This window comes from Tursiops truncatus, chromosome 2 (assembly GCF_011762595.2).
Source record: "Tursiops truncatus isolate mTurTru1 chromosome 2, mTurTru1.mat.Y, whole genome shotgun sequence".
Classification (NCBI taxonomy): domain Eukaryota; kingdom Metazoa; phylum Chordata; class Mammalia; order Artiodactyla; family Delphinidae; genus Tursiops; species Tursiops truncatus.
In genome coordinates, this window is record NC_047035.1 from 121,780,778 (window position 1) to 121,791,486 (window position 10,709).

The 10,709-nt window shown below is 34.4% G+C and overlaps 1 long non-coding RNA gene across 1 annotated transcript in view; it reads left to right on the forward strand.

Annotated features, from left to right (window-relative positions):
* Positions 1-10,420, forward strand: part of LOC109551790 (uncharacterized) — a 38,357-nt gene extending 27,937 nt beyond the window's left edge. The window contains exons 14-16 of the long non-coding RNA XR_012330241.1: positions 3,930-4,070; positions 4,834-4,948; positions 6,985-10,420. This is a non-coding gene — a long non-coding RNA (uncharacterized lncRNA). The remainder of the gene's footprint in view (positions 1-3,929; positions 4,071-4,833; positions 4,949-6,984) is intronic.
* Positions 10,421-10,709: the final 289 nt, after the last annotated feature.

The window sequence follows — 10,709 nt, forward strand, 5'->3', positions numbered from 1 at the left end:
AATAAGAAGTATCTATTTAATACAAACAAGGCAGCTAAGAATGAACAGAGAAACCAAAATGATATGACATCTAGAAAACAGATAGGAAAATGGCAGGCATAAATCCAACCACATGACCATTATATTAAATTTAAAAGACAGAAACTGGGAGATTTAATTTAAAAAATTAAACAGGGCTTCCCTGGTGGTGCAGTGGTTGAGAGTCCGCCTGCCGATGCAGGGGACACGGGTTCATGCCCTGGTCCAGGAAGATCCCACATGCTGCGGAGCGGCAGGGCCCATGAGCCATGGCCGCTGAGCCTGCACATCCAGAGGCTGTGCTCCGCAACGGGGAGGCCACAACAGTGAGAGGCCCACGTACCGCAAAAAAAAAAAAAAAAAAAAAAAACGAAAGAAAATTAAACAGGTATACATTGTTTATAAAAGAGATACTTCAGAACAAAAAACACAAACTGTATGAAGATAAAGGATTAGTAATTATATCATGCAGAGAATACCCAGAAGAGAGCAAGAGTGGCTATACTGACATCAGAGAAAATAGCCTTTATGGTAAACTATTACTAGAAATTAAGAAGGATATTATATGATAGAAGGTTTAATTACATAATCATCAAGTAATAGTGTCTCAGATTACATAAAGCAAAACCCAACCTAATCAAAAGGATAAATAGGCAATTAAGCAGTAACATCTGGGCTCTTCAGTACCCTCTTCTTAATAATTGATAGACCAATATAGAGAATCAGTGTGGTTATAGCATACTTGAGCAATCTTATCAACCAACTTGACCTGACATATATAGAACACTCTACCTAACAATAGCAGAGCACAAATTATTTTCAAACACATCTGGAACATTTTCTGACATAGGTCATATGCTAAGTTATAAAACTGAACTCAGTGAATTTTAAAAGATTGAAATTGTGTAGAGTATGTTCTGTGACCACAGAAGAAATTAAATTAGAAATCAAACAAGTCAATCTGGCTTATTACTAAATATTTGGAAATTAACATCTTTTACAAGAACCCATGGTCAAAGACAAAATTATAAAAGAAAACATTTAGAACTGAGTCAGATACAACTAAAGACATGCCTAGGGGGAAATTTATAGTTTTAAATGATTATATCAGAAAAGAGGAAAAATATCAAACAAATAATCTAAGCTTTAACCCTAAGAAGCAAGAAAAAGACTAAACTAGAGAATTAAACCCAAATCAAGTAAAAGGGAGTAAATAATAAATTTCTGAGCAAAGATCAATGACATAAAAGTAAAACCCAGATTAGCTATAGGGAAAACCCATTTAACTGAAAGCTAGATTGGTTGGAGGAATGCTACTATTTGTCTCATTGTGTTTTCTTGAGAGGAGGTGGCTGTGGAGGAAAGCAATGTTCTAGTTGCACTTTAAACTCAGTAACATGCCATTGATATTAGGTTTGCATTACTATCAGTATCAGTGCTGATCTCTGTGAAGTTTCCAGAAGATTCATTGACAATACGCTATCATTCAGATTTACCTGTTGCTAGTCAGTGGTTTTTTTAATTTGTTTTTGTTTATTTGTTCGTTTTGTTTTGCTTGTCAATAGTTTAATCTCTTTTGGGAGGACCCTTGTTATAACATCAGATACATACATTAATAATATGGTGAGTTCTCCATGGTTTCCATTCCTGTAGATTCTAGGATTTTTGACACTTCTGTGCTTAGCTCAAAGCATAAAGGCATTGGACATTTAGAGTGCTTGAATAGTTCCTTCCTTTTTAGGAATGAAGATGATGTTGGGCCAAAATGAGGTATATGATTGAGAGAAGGTCCCTGAAACCTCAGCAGTGTGTCCTGTTGAGTGACCATTTGAAGAGAATGGGAAACTGCCTCAAACACAGTTCATGACAGAATGGAACACTCTATGAGCTCCTTACCTGTTTAGTTATTTTTCTCAAATTAACAAGTATTCACAGTGTATTCTCAACATAGTCGATGTCATCCTCCTGAGGTGAAAAATTGGTTCTTGGGAATCAAAAGAAATCTTAAATATTACAGTGGTTCATTGTCCTCCAAACAACCATAGTACATAAGCAGATATACAGCATATCTGTGGTACTAAAATTTGGGGGCAGTGTTGAAAACTAGGAGAAAATGTCTAAGAAGGATATCCAGGCAGGTGATGGGAAAAAAAGGTTGTGAAACACTGTTGAACATGTTTCTGCCATCCAACTATATAAAAAACAGGTGTGATGTAAGCCAGAGCACTTGCTACCATTTGCCAAGATTTCCTTAGTAGTAGCAGGTTTTACAGAGACAGTGATTTTAGAAGGTTGTGTTTCTTTTTCCATTAGAGGCACTTAATATCCTTCTCTTCCTCAATACATTATCTTAACTTAGGTCTTAAATATTTTCTGAAGAAGTGTGTCTGTGTAGGTTTCTTTGAAGGCAATGGCTGCTTATCTTCTATTGGAACTTTCAGAAAACTCAAAGTCCACATCTATATATTTTCCAGCAGGAATATTTACGACTAAATTTGCTGTGTCTGAGACCAATGGCTATTGCAATAGCCATTGTGCAATAACATATGCACAATGATATGCTTTTTCTCACCCCTAAGATTTCCAGACCTTTGTTTAGCAGAAACAAAAGTTCTATTGGACACAAGTTATCTAGAGTTATTACATGTATGTCACTATATGGTAAGAGATATAGTTATTATAAAAATAACATCTTTAAAAAGTTGTTGAAATTTTAGGTAAGATTATTTTGGAAAACTATGTTGGAAAGTAGAATTATAAGCTATCACATTATGATAAATATTTCTAAATTTGTTTATTGACTTGTCAGGAAGCAAGAAAATGAAATAAGACAGTGGCCTTGTATCAATATGTTTATATTCAGAAGACCAATGCATGTTTTAACAAGTGTATGTTTTTTGCTTAACTTTAATATAGAAGTTAAAATTTTACTCCTTTACATAAATCTAGTATTTCAATATATTTTAATGGTTAACATGATAATAGAAGAAAACCTGTAAATACATTTGATAAAATGTGTGATATAGTGTTCCGCAGATGACTTCAGAAAGAGTATTCAGACATCACTTTAAGATAGATACAGTTTTTCATTTGTTCATCGGGTGATCAGCAAAGTTGAGATCAGTAAATCACATGTAAGCCATTGTTCTCTGCATTTTTGAAGATAATCTGAGCATAGTAATCAAATGTGTTCTTCATTTTGTCACATCTATAGTTATATTGAGATTGCTTAAAAATCATATATTAAAATATTGTATTTATGTATATGTTTTAGATGAAGAATAGTTAGTACACTTCTGATTATTGCACAGAACTGTACCTTTTCACTAGATTATTGTTCTGGGGCAAATTTTAGACTATTTTTTTAAAAAGAGTAATTTAGCTTAATCCAGTGTTTCTAGGTATTTGGATATTATTGACAGGCATATTTTTTCTAAAGATGGTTTTATGATAATTGACAAACTAGAAACAATTTTCTTTTGCCATTGGAATTGTTGGGAGCGTCTGTTGGACTTCAGCAGGTTGTAACAGAGAAACCATGTTTTCATTGATCTGTACATAATAGTAAAAAAAATTGTTTTCTAACATTTAGTCTTAATGGAATGGGAATATTTTCCCTTGCTAACATAATTATTGGTCAGATACTCTCTGTGTCTATTGGACCTCAGGGGGAAAAGAGAGCAGTGCATGTCTGAAGGTTGTGCACATAGCACACAAAGGACTTAGCGACATCCACCCTGCCCAGTCTGTGTGTAGCACAGGATACCCACATTTTATGAATGTTTTATTGTTAAATTAGATTACATGCATGTGTGTTTGTGTACAGTTTATATGTACACATAGGTGCATTTATATCTGCATATACTCTTTCTTAAACTGTTATTTTTCCTCTTTTTTTTTTTTCCTGTCAGGTGATAGAGCCTAGAAGGAAAGGGAAACTGTCTATGCTTTTGCCTTAACCTTTGAATGTCAGTTCTAGAGAAGGAGGTGACAACTTACTTCTAAGCCAGTGCTCTCCCTTCCCACCTGTGGTCCTTTGGACACCCTCACAGGTATGACTATACAGGCAGGGAACTGCATGTTTATTAGAAAAAGGCCTCAGGTGGATAGGCATTGATAGATCTTGCTCTTCTTAAGTTTGATGACATTTGGTTGTAGCTAAATAGCATTAAAAACCAATCCAAGATCCAGATGAGCGTGAGAATAGTAATTGGAAGTTACAGCTTTGGGTCATAACAGGTCTTCCTAAATGGGGGTCTTTCCTCAACTATTCTATCCTAAAACTAAATTTACCTCTATAGGACCATTTACTAAGTTACTTCTCAGCTCTTTATTTGTATGACTGATTCATCAAATGGGGTTTTAATTTCTTATGGCCTGATGTTTTTAGATTCATTTTTGTGACACAAGTGCTTAATGGGCTGTCAGACATAGAGTAGGATTTCAATAAAATTTTATTGAGAATAGATATATGAATAGATGATATAGAGTGATTTTATAAATAACCTGGCCAACTAAGCAGAAAAAAATAAATGATAAAAAAGAAACAATTTTCAGCAGGATCCAGGCAATCCAGTCAGCTTTGGAAATGTACAAGAGAGAAAGGTTCTGATACAAGGTGTTGATATTGAGATGTATAGAATTATGAGCAGCTAGCTAGGTATAATTTCAGAGCTGCGTAACGGAGTAGAAAGCAGCTTCCAAATTAAATCAATCTGGGAGAGTACCGAACGGTGACTTCCCAGCTTCCAGCTGAATTGCCTTTTTCACTGGAAGTGGTGTTTCTTTTCTTTTCTCCCCGCCCCCCCCCCTCAGAAGATGACTTCTTGGGAACTCTTTTGGGAATGAATGATACCAGTAAATCCCTGAAGCAAGATTCTTCAGACAGAGCCTATTCACCTACCTGTTGTCCAAGGGCTACCCTCTGAAGGTAAGGTTTTTGTCAGAATAATCCTCGCTTTCTAGTAGCAACCACATCTGGGTAGAAAGTTAGACATTAATTTTCTGAAGATTGATGACTTGTGGTTACATTCTAATTGAAAGGCCAGATTGTATAATGAGTTAAGAGATATAACTTCTGACCTGTGTGAGGTGATACCTCACTGTGGTTTTGATTTGCATTTCTCTAATGATTAGTGATGTTGAGCATCTTTTCATGCATTTGTTGGCCATCTGTATGTCTTCTTTGGAGAAATGTCTATTTAGATTTTCTGCCCATTTTTGGACTGGGTTGTTTGTTTTTGTGATATTGAGCTGCATGAGCTGCTTGTATATTTTGGAGATTAATCCTTTGTCAGTTGCTTCATTTGCAAATATTTTGTCCCATTCTGAGGGTTGTCTTTTCGTCTTGTTTATGGTTTCCTTTGCTATGCAAAAGCTTTTAAGTTTCATTGGGTCCCATTTTTTATTTTTGTTTTTATTTCCCTTACTCTAGGAGGTGGTTCAAAAAGGATCTTGCTGTGATTTATGTCATAGAGTGTTCTGGCTATGTTTTCCTCTAAGCGTTTTATAGTGTCTGGCCTTACATTTAGGTCTTTCATCCATTTTGAGGTATCACCTCACACCGGTCAGAATGGCCATCATCAAAAAAATCTACAAACAATAAATGCTGGAGAGGGTGTGGAGAAAAGGGAACCCTCCTTCACTGTTGGTGGGAATGTAAATTGATACAGCCACTATGGAGAACAGTATGAAGGTTCCTTAAAAAACTAAAAATAGAACCACCATATGACCCAGCAATCCCACTACTGGGTATATACCCTGAGAAAACCATAATTCAAAAAGAGACATGTACCACAATGTTCACTGCAGCACTATTTACAATAGCCAGGACATGGAAGCAACCTAAGTGTCCAGCGACAGATGAATGGGTAAAGAAAATGTGGCACATATATACAATGGAATATTACTCAGCCATAAAAGGAAACGAAACTGAGTTATTTGTAATGAGGTGGATGGACCTAGAATCTGTCATACAGAGTAAAGTAAGTCAGAAAGAGAAAAAGAAACACCATATGCTAATGCATATATATTGAGTTTTAAAAAGCAGTACTGATGGACCTAGTGGCAGGGCAGGAATAAAGATGCAGATGTAGAGAACAGACTTGAGGGCACGGAATGGGGGGGAAGGGGAAGCTGGGATGAAGTGAGAGAGTAGCATTGATGTATATACACTACCAAATGTAAAATGGATGGCTAATGGGAAGCTACTGCATAGCACAGGGAGATCATCTTGGTACTTTGTGATGACCTAGAGAGATGGGATAGGGAGGGTGGGAGGGAGGCTCAAGAGGGAGGGGATAGGGGGATATATGTATACATATAGCTGATTCACTTTGTTGTACAGCAGAAACTAACACAACATTGTAAAACATTTATACTACAATAAAGATGTGGGGGGAAAAAAAGAGATACAACTTTTCTTGTATATCTTCATAGTTTTCTACATCTCAGTTAGTACATTTACTGTTAATATGAAAGATTTCCTTAACTTTTCTTATCCAACAAACTAAACTCCTTGGCTGGATCCATTGTGTTATCAGAGAATTATTATATGCATGAGATGTAATAGATTCTCAATAATTATTAGACTGGAAGGTAGACAAGTAGTTTTGCCTGAAATAATTGAGTCAATGAATGAGTGACCTAGAACTTTAAAGAGCCAAATTCAGAGGGGAAGAGACAGATAAATATCTGAGATAGTTGGAGATCTCCATCATTTTTTGGCCAAGCAAAGGAGAAAAATGTATCACCAGTGTTTTGCATCCTTTAGGAAGTCTTAAAGTCACTTTTCTGGCCATAGCAGCCACTCAGTTGCTGAAAATGTGGTTTTCTCTGTGTATTCTGGGTAGATTTTTTCCAGAACATGTAGAGGAAGAGTGTACAAGGATTTCATAGCTCCCCTGACAGGCTCCTTAGAAAATGTGTGCCTCACCTTTGCCAATTTTCCCCACTGTGTCCTTGCAGGTGATGACCACAGAGACGAGGTGGATTTGTTACTGTGGGTACCATTACTTCTACCATCAGCTTCTTCAAAACAATGATACAGTCTTCTTTGTGCATGGAAACTCTTCTATTTCCTGTGTTGCAGTGGATTCCTCCTGCAGATAAGAAATGCTTAACTGAGAAATGCTCATGTTGGGATATCATCGATGAGACTTTAATTTGGGCATGGTGACTGTTTCCCTTGCTTCCACTTGACTCAATCCCAGGAGCCTCAGTAGAGGAAATATTATTGCACAAGAAACTCAGAATGATGGAATTGCTCAGTGCTCCCATAAATATACATTTATAATTTTCATTTGCCATGTGGTAAATTTAAAAATTAAGTTCTATTAAAATTTTTTCAAAAATTCAAAGCATATCTAAATATCTAATATATAAATTAAGTGCCCTCCTCTCTCCCAATTCTATCTCCTAGAGTTATCCTCTATTAAATAAGTTGTGTGCATTCTTTAAGTGGATAGATGCACACACACACAAACACACACACACAAGATATTTTGGGGGGTTCTGAAAGTGGAGCTATATTGTACACATTATTCTTCAAATTGCATTTCATTTAACAGTTTTTTCAATACCTTTTTCTGTTTCAGTAATACATATCTGTGTCATTTGTGGAATGACTGCATGATTGTTTTGTACATGAAATATAATTAAATGTTTTAAGCATTTCTCATTCATAGATATTTATGTTAGCACCAAATTTCTGTGCAATGAACCTCCCTATATATCAATAATTTGCATTTGTCTATTATATCATAATAAATTACTCGGCAGTGAAAATACTGGGATTAAGTATATGCACATTTCAAATTTTGAAAATGATCACAAGATTTCCTTTAAAATGTGGTAACAACTTTATCCTCAAATGGCAATGAATGAGATTGCCAGCTTTCCCACAACCTCACAGATAATGAATTTTATGACTATTTAAAATCTTTGCCAATGTGATAGCCCAAACTATTGTCTTAAATTGTATTTCTTTCATTTTTGAGTGTGATCATTTTTTCATATGTTTATTAGCCATCTGTATTTTTAAATTTTCTTTTTATATCCAATTTTGGGGGTGGGTGGAGGTTTTAATCTCTTGCTAATTTCAGAGAGCTCATTTATTATTGGGGGAATAAGCTTTCGATTGTCAAGCATTACAGATATTTTTTACACACTTTTAAACTTCATTTTTGTTATAAGAATGTGTATGACTGTTATGTGTCCAAGTATAACCATGTTCGCTTCTATGGCTTCTGAGTTTCATGTCATTTTAGAAAGATATTTACACTGATCCCATAAAACTCTCCACCTATGTTAACTTCTAATTATTTTGTGTTTTTTAATTCAAATTCTTAAATCATGAGAAAGTTTTTTTATTTCAAATCTTAAAGTTGCCAAGTTATTTGCCATTACTTGCGATTATTTGCCAATAATTGCCCATTTATCTGTAATGCCATCTTGCATATATGCTGTATTCTCATCTGTGACTGGCTCCATTTTTGTTCTGTGGGTCTGTGTGTCTCTTCTTCTGCCTCCTGTCTCATGTGTCTTCTCATTGGAAGAAATTACAGTTTAGACTGCAATTTCATCAACTTCAATAAATTAATTTAGTGGAGAATTGGTTTTTAACAATAGTCTTCCTATCCAAGAACAAGGTATGTCTTTCTTTTTATTCAATAATTTTAATTACTGTTAATATTTTCACTTTGTGGTGGGGGTATCTTCTTTCAGTTTATTTTCTTACTTGCTAATTTTTCTATATCTGGAAGTTTTGTTTTGTTTTGGGGGTAAGTGATCTCCTTACTCTTTCTCATGGCTTTTCAGAATTTTTTTTCAAATTATGTACTAAATCCTTTGAAAATACTGATAGTTGTGATTCTCCTCTTCCAAATGATCTGGATTTTAGTTATGTTGATAAAATTCACTGACTGATACTTTCAGAGCACTTAAACAATTGTGGAAATATTACCCACCATTGATTTAATTAGGTTTTAATGGATACTTCTTGGGTTTGACCAGCATGTTTTTGCTGGTCTATTAAGCAAAAAGACTCTCAGAAACCTACTGCAGCAAGGGAAAACACCACTTTGACAAGGTTTAGTAGTGTTTCAAAAGCAGGAAATTAGGGCTTTGAGGGATGGGTTGATGTGGTTTAAGGCAGGATTTTCAAGGCAGGGAACTGGTTAAGAGTGGGCAAAATTTGTCCTGCGATAGTTTGAAGTCGATGAAAGAGTAAGATGAGGACCTTGATGTGAGTTTAGATAATCAAATTTTTGTCTGATGAATGAGCTACTTCCCTATATGAATAATAAGTTATCAATGATGGAAGAACTATTTGCTTAGATGAACAGACTGAATTTATTTGTTGGTTTACAGTTCTATCTTGTTTATAGACCCCTGCTAGGGGTGGTATCAGGTCTTAGTTCCAATAGGTAAGTTATTTTGATGTAAGTAGTCTCAGTCATCAAAGTAAGATGCTAATTTTAAATTTGAGATTCTTGTGTATTGTGTTAGGAAAAGTCTCTTACCTTTGATATATTTCTAAAGAATTTTAATCAAAACCAAGTGGTAGATATAATCAAATGCTTTTTGCATAAACAATTATATTATTCTTTAAACTTTTATCATTGTGAAATAATTCATTTTTAATATTGAAATTTCCTTATATTCCTTTTATTGTTTATTCAGCAAACTCATTTTGGTTAAAAAGAAGTTTTGCTTTTTAAATTTACTACTGAATTATGAGTATCTTAATTTGATTTGGAATTTTTGCAGGTGTACTACTTAGATGAAACTGATCTGTAATTTTCTTTTTTGTTCTGTTTTTGTCATGTTTGTATATTAGATTTTCTGGTTGTGTTAAAATAATTTTAAGGATTTTCTTTTTACTCTGTGCTCTAGAATGGGTTGAAAAGGTTTGGCATTAACATCAGCAGTTAAGCGAACACATCATTTAAATCACCTGAATTCTCCTTTGTTTTTGGTGGTTTGGAGTAGAACTGAGGCTAACTATCTAGAAAGTGTTCTCACTTTTTTCTACGGTTATTGCTTATTTTTTGTTTTATTGTCTTATATTTAACTTGTTTTCTACTAGAAAATCACAGTCCAAGTAGATTTGCAAACACGGTATGTAGGATGAAGTAATACAAAGTGTTCTTTCATCACTCTGTTAATTTCTCTTGTCTCAATTAATATCCGTTTTCATTCCAGTCTTGGTTGTTTCTGCTATGTCTTTTTTAATGAAATGAGTTTGACTCATGGATTTTTATCATCACTAGTTCTCCATTCCCCTGTTCCCCAATCAGCTCTTTGGTATAATTTATCAGTGTTGTTTTTTTTAATGTTCTAATTTATTTATATATTTTTTCTGTATTCCTCTGTGGTTTTTTCCTAATAAATTCTTAAACATGTGTAATCCACTGATTTTCACTTGTTCTTGGCAATGAAAGATTTTCTCTGTTCTGAATTTTATAAAACTTCACACAGAGTATAAGGAGAAAAGAACAGTGACTTTACAAATACCAGTAACCCAGGTTCTACCACATTTTGCCATATTCACTTCATGTTATTTTTAAAGTATTTTTAAATAAGTTAGAGAAATCATAACACTGCTTTCCCCCGGAAGCATTTTTTAAATTTTATTTTTAAAATCATAATATATGTTACAAAATTCAAAATTGAAAAAGTGATTTTCAGTG